Below are 9,541 nucleotides of genomic sequence, written 5' to 3' on the forward strand. Positions count from 1 at the left end.
TTATGCTTGTTTCGTGGTATGTTGCGGCATCCAGGTTCAACTTTGTCTTCCAAAATTGAAATTACCTGATCAATCAATGCATTTTGGGGGTCACAGACAATGTCTAACATCAACTTCAATCTGAATGATCTAAGAATATCCTATATGATGAAGTCAATAACGTGTTAGAGGTTTTAATCATGAGAAATATATGTGTTGTAATTCATACATCATAAAATTTGCGATCTTCAGTCCAACTCTCCATGAATTTTATAACGTAGATGCCATAATCAAAGCTATAGAGAAGAAAAAAAATTGGTGTAATAAAGATGACAACCATGATATAGCAAGTTTGATACATGTTAGAAATTATTTGTGCTTTAAATTTTGCTCACTTGTTTGGCTACTTGGGAACACTGGCATACAAAAGAGGCGGGCCATCTGTAGTCCGAACATATCCTGGGATGGCCACTCTAGACATGTCCTTAATCAGCACGGAATTATATACTAGTGTATTACAAATGTTGAGGGGATAGAAGGAATGCATCATGTTACCGCATATGCATCGAGTTTAGTCCATTCATCACCAAGCAATACAGAATGCAAGTTGTCTAGTATCACAATCCGCTTTGTTGGCACCTCAAAATCGTATAACCACCAATGGCCCATCCAACACATAGGAATTAACCACAGCGGCAAAAAAAAATAGACAACGATGACATACATTGATCACAGTAGAAACATCTTATTTTATACACGTCACTGAACCTGTAGTTCGTGTGGATCAAGATTCCAACAACAAAGCGTCATGATATTCATATGACCAACAAATGCATACACCTTACAAGGTAAACAACCAGTCAAAACCAACAACCATGGACCAAGATTTAACAACTCGTCTAAGATATGGAGGAAAGTAAACTAGCAAATTAGGATTCTATCACACCCATTTTCTTTTGACTGCTTTAACTTTGTCAAAGAACCTACTATCTTCACCAAAGCTTGAACCAAACCCCACATACACCTGACTTGGCCCGTCGTAAAAAGACTCTAGATTATGCTTCCATGTGACTATTTCCAAGAGAACCAAAAGCATTTAGTATACCCACAAGCACTAAAGAATTTTGTACAATACTAAGGTCAAAATACCAATATTCCTGGATACATGCAGTAGAAGTCATGCTTGAATCTTGACGATTGTGACTCGTTAAACGTGTAGCACATCTATTGAATGATCTACACGGAAGAGTATGCAAAAAGAAACTTAAATATGGTAGCAATGAAGTGAATAAAAATGAATGATTTAGTTTACATACGTATGCTGTTGTTAACCCAACTACGAGCTTTCAATGTCCATAGGTCCTTCTTTTGAAGTACTAGATGTTCCCATCCTTCATAGACTGTCAAATGTTGGTCTTTATCGAGTGAGGAGTTCAGTATGCATCCTCTCAATTGTTTCTCCATATGCTCGCCCTTCCTTATATTCTTAAGCCTCGTATGGATTGTAGATCCTGGGGACGGGGTTGGCATCTTCTCAAGTTGAGTCAACTCTAGTGAGAAGCTGGGTTTCGCCGGACTCGGAGTCTGATAGCGAGAATACTTTGGATCATTGTTTGAAAGGGCTCCATGCTAACGGGCCTTGTCTATCGCCCTTGTTCAATGTTTGCCAAAGTTTCTTCAAACTCCAAACACTACATTATCGATACGTCAAATTCACTGTAATGAATTCAAACTGATGTTAGATAAAACAACCGGTTATGCTTGCCAAGGCCTCTAATCACAACATGACCACAAAAGACAATGATAACAAACTTAACTACACACAACTTGCCTGTCAAAATTGTATCCAATAAGCTGCACAAGTGCAGAGGACAGCGTACATAGATCTGCTTTCTTGTGCCCGGCTGAATCCTCGTCAGCGCCTTCATTTTTTACATTAAACTTGGCCTCTGCCAGGAAGTCATCATGTGGTGGTCCCATCTGTTAGAATACTCAATGCCTTCTCTTGACAAGTGACACATAATCTTTATCATCGGAGTCGAGAGCAATCATAGGTGTTTCCCTGCATTTTGAGTAAGACTCTGCTGTCCTTGATGTTTTGTTGCCTCTGCACGATCGGCTTCTCACAATAGGCAACTTTCTCCTTGTACCAGTCCTACTTTCCTGTGATGTACACATCGAACAGGCACGAAACATACACATATAAGCAAACTTGGAAACCCAAAACATGTAAAAAACAACAACTGTGATGGAGATGATTGATATGTATAACCACAACACTCGTGGCTATAGTGCCAAGATGGTCATTCACAGAATAATAGGTATAACCACTCGCATACATACTAAAATGAACAACACGTATACTACCACAGTGGGTTTTAATGAACGGAGCTCACCTTTTGCACCTCTACATCTTTTTTCTAGAGGATCACCCTTGCTTCGGGAAGATTGAGCTTCTTTTGAGGACTTTCAGTGCCGTTAATTTCTATCCTTGTCCTTCCCAAACTGCTTGATTCAATAGAAAAAAGTAACCATACCCATGTAGATGTCCACAAAAGATTAATAGAATTGAAGCGCACAAAAGGTAAAATTTCATACAAGTAAATGAACCTGGCACCACGTTCGCAGCGACATAATAAAAAATGCAACATCAAAGTATTCTACCTAAATAAAGATATCACACCCTAGCTTTCAAGAAAATGAAGTACGTATGTACCTTGGGTGGTGTGCCGGTTTTCCGTGCCCTCTTTCCACCTCCTTCTGCGGGTTTGGAATGTGAACATCTATGACTTGCTTCTTCTTTTGTGACTTTCCTACTTGCTCGTTCCTTAGGTTCTTTACCCAATTGCAGCTTGTTCTTTCAGACCAAACTAAAGATATTAAGCATAACAAATATTTTGTTCTTTAAAATTTGTACAATCTTTATTTATTGTCAAAATCTTTATTGTATATTTTTGTACATATAAAATATATATTCTAATATATTAATAAAATATAATATTAGAATTATTAAAATAGAAAATATTGCTTTTTATGAATATATATATATAATATTTTATATATTAAATTATGAATATATTTAATAAAATTAAATGAAATAAATATATTAAATAGATAATATATATAATAATAATTAAAATTTGGAAAAATAAAAAAAATCAAATACAACTTTTAAAATCCTTATTTTATTTGAACTTATCTTGTTTCTATTGTATCAATCTATCCCTGTGTGATTCCTGTTGAAGCATATCTCGGGGGGTGCAGGGCAGACAATTTCAAGACGAACTCCCCATTCATTAGATAGAAAAGATCACCAAGATTTTGTGATGCGTTGCCGAACTTATTCCAATTCAATAAGAGATATTAATATTTTGCCTTGAAGGGGACTCGAACCTCTACGCTCTTTAGCACGAGATTTTGAGTCTCCCGTGTCTACCATTTCACCACCAAGGCATCTTGAAAGTGAACCGTATTCCATGAATATGATATCTAGCTAGTGTAATGTATGGAATATATGACAAAGGTGGAGTGTTAAAGTATTTTTATTGATCGGTCATGTCATATAGGCCCGAGTCGGACATCCAATTGGTTCAATTTGAATTATCCGTAGGATATCTTATATATTCTATAAAAAAGATGGACAATCAAACCTATTTCTCGATTCAATAGAAGCCCAAATAGGTGAATAGGTTCCAAAATAGTGATAGATATGTAAAAAGCAGGTCCGATTACGCCTATTCCTAATCCTAAATGGAACGGAACGACGCAGGAATCTATTATATGAAAACATAATATCTATTTAGATACGCTCGAATGACCCCTTTCTTATAATGAGAATGTATATAACCATATTCCAGTATGGTCCGGTATGGAATGAACTTAGAATCATGGAATCGACTCGATCATCAGATTCTAGATTCTAAGTTCATAACCCTAGCCCATTCCCATTTTGGGCAAAACATTCCCTATGTGAACAATGACGGACAAATTACATAGTGACATACACAAGACACCACGGGAACATATGCATGCTGTAACGTCCCGTCCAACAAAATACCTTGCTTAAGCCTGGGTATTTCCACTAGAAAGAACATTATGTAACCTTCTCTAGTATTAACTACTTAATTATCAAACCTTTGTATCGAGTTCGCATTTCAGTTTTAAGAAAATTCCAGAAAATTTTGTTTTTTATTCATTAAAGTCATAATTCAAACATTTACAAATAATAATAATCATGTAAATATTATTGATAATAATTCTTACACAAAAGAAACCAAATAAAACTCAAATACAATATACTAAACCTACCCCTCTATGTAAAATAAAATCTCAAAGGATAATAACGAGGGGACTCTATGAAAGCAATTAAAACCATAAAGAAAGCCTACTGATCGCTCGCAGCTTCAAATTGCGTCTTCAAACCTGTCACTGAAAGGGTGGAAAATTTGGGGGTGAGAACTAAACCACATGTTCTCAATAGAGGTCGAGAATGCCGTGAAAGTAAAGAATAAAGCGCAAATAGTTAATTTCATTTAGAGACATCTAAAAGAAAATTAACCTTTTTTTAAAAGTATTAGTTAATTCTTCAAAATCCTAGACCCATATTTTCTTAATAAAACTCTTAAAAGTTTCCTAGACTGTATGAATGACCAACCTGTTCCAAGCATAGGTTCATTAAGTCTATGCTGAACCAGTCAGATACTTTATACAGAACTAGACCTCAAACGTACCAGTCACGGCCTCAGGCCCAAACAACTCAATCAACATCCAATCACTACAATCTAAACAATCAGTTACAAACACAGGTAATGAGGTTCAAACACAATCAAGAGCAATTACATCAAGTATAGCAATCAGCAATTAAACAGAATTATTCACTTAGGCAAACCAATTACAATATACACACTCAAACAATATCACATAGATGCATATGATGAATGTCTAGTCCTAGTGCAGGCCATGAGCTCATGTGTCGGTTAGCACCTACATTCCCGACATTTATACGGTCACGAGTTCACGATTTCCCGAATACGATTTTCCGTTCAAATAAATGCGCATATAATTATTATCAGCTCTATTGAGATAGCCTCTACTTTCTACTCGCAGGAAATATACTCTTGGGAACGAAAAATTGTTGTAGGTATCCTAGTTTCCCTACAGAAACTCTTGGGTTGCTTTAAGCAACAGATAAATAAATATTATCTCTTGGGTTACATTTAAGTAACAAATAAGCAAACAATATCTCTTAGGTTGCCTCAAGCAACAAACAAACATCTCTTGGGTTGCTTCAAGCAACAAACAAATAAACAAATATCTTTTGGGTTGCCTCAAGCAACAGATAATCATACAATAAGTACTTTACTCTTTCCTTTTTCTTTCATATTGCAAGTACGCAAGCGGGACAAGACCCACGCCCTTGCCAACAATCTCATATACCAAATAATCTTTTCTTAAAAGAATCAGTGAAGTTATCATCGAGCCTTAAATTTATTTTAATTAAATCCTTATACTTTTATAAAAATTTGGACATAATTTCCTCTAAAAATAGGACTTAGCCACCATTTCGGGTCCTTCTTTCTCAACATTTCACCAACCTCCTATCAGCCATTTCCACAACAATATATTCTCAAAAACATTTGATAATAGTATAGAAAATCTATTTTCTTAAATTCCATATCCAAGTAATCACCAAAACAACATCGGCAATCTAATTTCAATTTTATTTTTAAAATATCAAACGAATTCGGAATTATGCAAACCTTATATCCATGTGATCGTCTCGGATTAAGCTTTCTATTAAACCAAAAATCACAATTTTTTGCTGACTCTAGCTTCGGGAATATAAGCAAAACTGTGACTGCTCTGTAGTGCCTTAAAACCAGAAGAACAGCAGCAGCATGTGATATTCAAAATTCAATATAAAATCCAAGTTAAATCCAATGACTTTAAAAATTAATATAGTTTAACTTTGATCATCCAGATTTCTTTTCCAATTGGTCCCAGGTCAATATCATTTTTAATGAAGAAGTTATATAACCTAGAATTTGACTAATTTTCTGCAGAATTCTGTTTTAAAACTTAATGAACTTATCTTCTTCCAAGTCCCATAACTTACTCATTAAAACATGGATAGCCCTGAAATTTAAGTCACATATGCTAAACATACTTAATTTTCACTTCCAATTGGTTGCACCTCGATATCCAACCAGGTTCAAAAGTTATAAACTCTCAAAGTTACTGATTTAAGAAAACAGAATCTGGCCTTTACTGCATAATGCATCGTATTTCAAAAATTTGTATCTTTTAAACCGCAAGTTCAACCATTCTGAAATTTTACGAAATTAAAATAATAGGACTAAAGTTTCATTTAAAATTGGTTTCGCTTCAAAATTCAATTTGTAACATTCACAGCAGAGCCAAAAAATTACTGCTGTTCCAAAAATTCTGCAGTAAAAATCAGATCCCACAACCATTACTCAAAAATTCACCATAAATCTTATATTTAATGAAAAGATCTCAAACTCTCCAATTCAGTCCCAATTATTCCCAAGTTTAACCAGGACTTAGTTCAACGCAATTCTGATCATCACAGAATTAGTTACAGTCTTTCAAAGTTACTGTTTTCAGTTAAAGATAATGCAGAAAATCAGATTTTATGGCTTAACTTTGAAAAATCATAACTAAATCTTTAGTTAATACAAAACCTTCAAATTTAAATCCTAACAACTACACTTGTTAAAGTTTACTCATATTTTAAACTCATACCATTTCGATCACTAGAAAATTACTAGGCCGTCCTCAAAGTAACCATTCTATTTTGAAAACCAGATTCTTAATAATAGTTTAGTCTTTTAGGCCCTAATTCTTCAACAATTCTCAATCCAGTATCAAATATATCAAATGATTATCTTAGTTTCAACCATTTATACATAATCAGTCAAAACCACAATCCTCTACTAATCTCCAGTCACTTTCACAGCCATAGCAATATACCAAACAACCATTTCAACAACCAACAATCAATAATTCAATCATCTACCATACATAATTACAATCAATTCAATCACAGCAACAAGCACAATTGCAATCACAATCCAGCATTCATATAATCAATTAATTACTCACAGCTATTAATACTATTTGCAGTTATTCGGTAAACCTTGTTGGCATTCCTAAATTAAAATCATTTTAAACCCCCTACCTCGATGTCGCAATTACAAGAAACCGGAGACAGAATTGCGGCGAGACAGCTGGCTAGACCCCTATTAGTCACGCAACCATTTCAGCCAAGAAAGCAGCGGCACTGCATCTCAGCACAACTGGGACAACAGTAGCATTAGCTTCCACAACAATGACCATGGTTGCAGTGAAATGAAGATTTCAAATTCAACGGAATCGAAAGGCAGAAACAGCTCTGGTAATTTAAAACGGAGCACAGGCCAAAGTTGAATTAAAACAAGAACAAGCAGTTTAATAAGAAATTGGCAGAATAGGGCGTGCAATTGGAGCAGAAATAAGGAGAAAAGGCTAACCCAGGCCAATGGATGTTAATCCTAATTAGAGCGAAAACAGGGCAGCAGTGATTCCCAGCAATCCTTCCCGGTGGTTCCGGCAGCAGCAACTCCCCACCAGTGGCTCCATTCCACAGCAACTCCAACAGTCAAAAGAATGAGCACTAGAAGTAGAAACAACTGTGTCTATGGCAACTCCAAATCGACGGCAACAGTGGCAACAGTGACACCAGCCCCTTCTTTGCGTGCAGAGGCGATAGTGATGGCTAGGGTTCGATGGAAGTGCCTCTCCCTGATGGCGGGTTGAACAGTCGCGATGGCGATGGAAGTTTAACGACGGCGGTGAAACGCGGCGGTGACAGTGAGGAACGGCGGTGATATGGCTCCAACAGCGCACCATCCTTCTCCCTCTTGCCCTCCACTTCTCCCACACTCTCCTATATGACAGCAACAGCAGCGACGCTGCTTGTGTTACCCACCGGCGCTGCTTCCCCCTTCCCCTCTTCCCTATGCGTCTCGCTCTCTCTCGATCTCCCTTTCCTTGTTTTCTCTGATTTCTTTCTTCTCTGTGTTGATAAGTTTATTTGTGTGGAGGGTGTTCATCCGTGAATGAATGGTGGGGAGAAAAGAAGTGTGGAGGAATAAGGGAGGGGTTAGTGTACCGTATATGTGTGTGTGACTAATTGGGTGAGGAGTATACGTGTTACATAATAATGATACGTAAAAATAAAAAACATAGATTAAAATTACAATAAAACATATACGATTAACATACGAATTTTACATAATATTTAAAATAAAAGAGAAAATTTAGATTTAAATATATTACTATAAAATTACTTTAGAAACATATATAATTTTATTTACCAACATACCAATGAGTCAAATAATTATTTTTAATTTAAATTATAAAATAAACTTACTAATCACAACTTATAAAATACAGTTAAACTCAAAATATCAATTACCTCTATTAAATTATATGACTTTTCATTATTTTTCTATCATAACTTTAATTTCAATTTATAGAAAATAACTAGTTATAATCAAAATTGTGCATAAATACTAATTGACTTAAAATTAAAGTATTTATCAAAATCAATTTAATCATTTCTAATAAATTAATCTTTAAGGGCTCAAATTAATAGAATAAACCACATTTATTCATAATAGAAATTTCTTAAATTTAATTATATAAAATAACCAATTATAAGAATTTACACAAAAATATTAATTAACTTAACTCCAAATATTAATAAAAATAATTTAATTATTCTTAATTGTTTAGTTTATAAAATAAATAGTTCAAATTAATAATAAGTCATAACTTATTCATAGTAAAAATTACTTAAATTAAATTATACAATTCTTTCTTAATTTTCAATTACTAAAATTCTACAAAATATTCCATTATAATAAAGTTACTGAAGAATATTAATTGGTTCAAAATAAAATTATCTCTGAATCTATTTAATTATTTCTAACAAAATAATTTCTAAAATTATAAAATTTAAACTTAACAAGATAAAATCACAATTTATTTATATTTAGGTTTTCAAAAATGCGGGATGTTACACATGCATCATTAACACCATAACTACCATTTGTATTAATTTTACTCTAAATATGAAATTGCTATGGATAATACCTGGGAGACAACACTGTTGGCCTTCTTATCAAGTTCATCAACAGTCCATGCAGCCACCCATGGCTCCGGTGCTTAACATGCAGCTAACGGACAGTGTTTCAATCGTTGAAAGTATAATACCTGGATAAAAAAAATTCATAGCTCAAGAGTTGTAGAATAAGTCGTATGTTCACGTTAACATGACTTTAACCATTTAACATACCGGTAACACGAACATGCATCTGCCGCACATTTCATGATTTTAGGTTTGAAAATTTTTTTCGCCACTTTTAACCACTTCAATATCTTGTATGGCCAGTTGAATCTTCTTGGATTTGAGACATCTAGTATAGGAGGGATATGCCAAGGGGAAATGGTTTGTTGACTTGTTGGGCACAAGGACATTTTCAAGACGACAAGGATA

General features: G+C 34.6%; 2 long non-coding RNA genes across 2 annotated transcripts; both read right to left on the reverse strand.

The window, feature by feature from the left end:
* Nucleotides 1-321: 321 nt before the first annotated feature.
* On the reverse strand, nt 322-2,839 carry LOC140181662 (uncharacterized). Its single transcript, XR_011876694.1, has 5 exons — nt 2,696-2,839; nt 2,376-2,484; nt 1,811-2,142; nt 1,296-1,695; nt 322-1,215 (listed from the first exon to the last, which is right to left on the reverse strand). It is a non-coding gene; the product is annotated as an uncharacterized lncRNA (long non-coding RNA).
* Nucleotides 2,840-4,148: 1,309 nt separating this feature from the next.
* On the reverse strand, nt 4,149-8,179 carry LOC112772181 (uncharacterized). Its single transcript, XR_003187408.3, has 3 exons — nt 7,512-8,179; nt 7,181-7,393; nt 4,149-4,407 (listed from the first exon to the last, which is right to left on the reverse strand). It is a non-coding gene; the product is annotated as an uncharacterized lncRNA (long non-coding RNA).
* Between the last annotated feature and the right edge of the window lie 1,362 nt (nt 8,180-9,541).

Source organism: Arachis hypogaea, chromosome 18 (genome assembly GCF_003086295.3).
Source record: "Arachis hypogaea cultivar Tifrunner chromosome 18, arahy.Tifrunner.gnm2.J5K5, whole genome shotgun sequence".
In the NCBI taxonomy this organism is placed as follows: domain Eukaryota; kingdom Viridiplantae; phylum Streptophyta; class Magnoliopsida; order Fabales; family Fabaceae; genus Arachis; species Arachis hypogaea.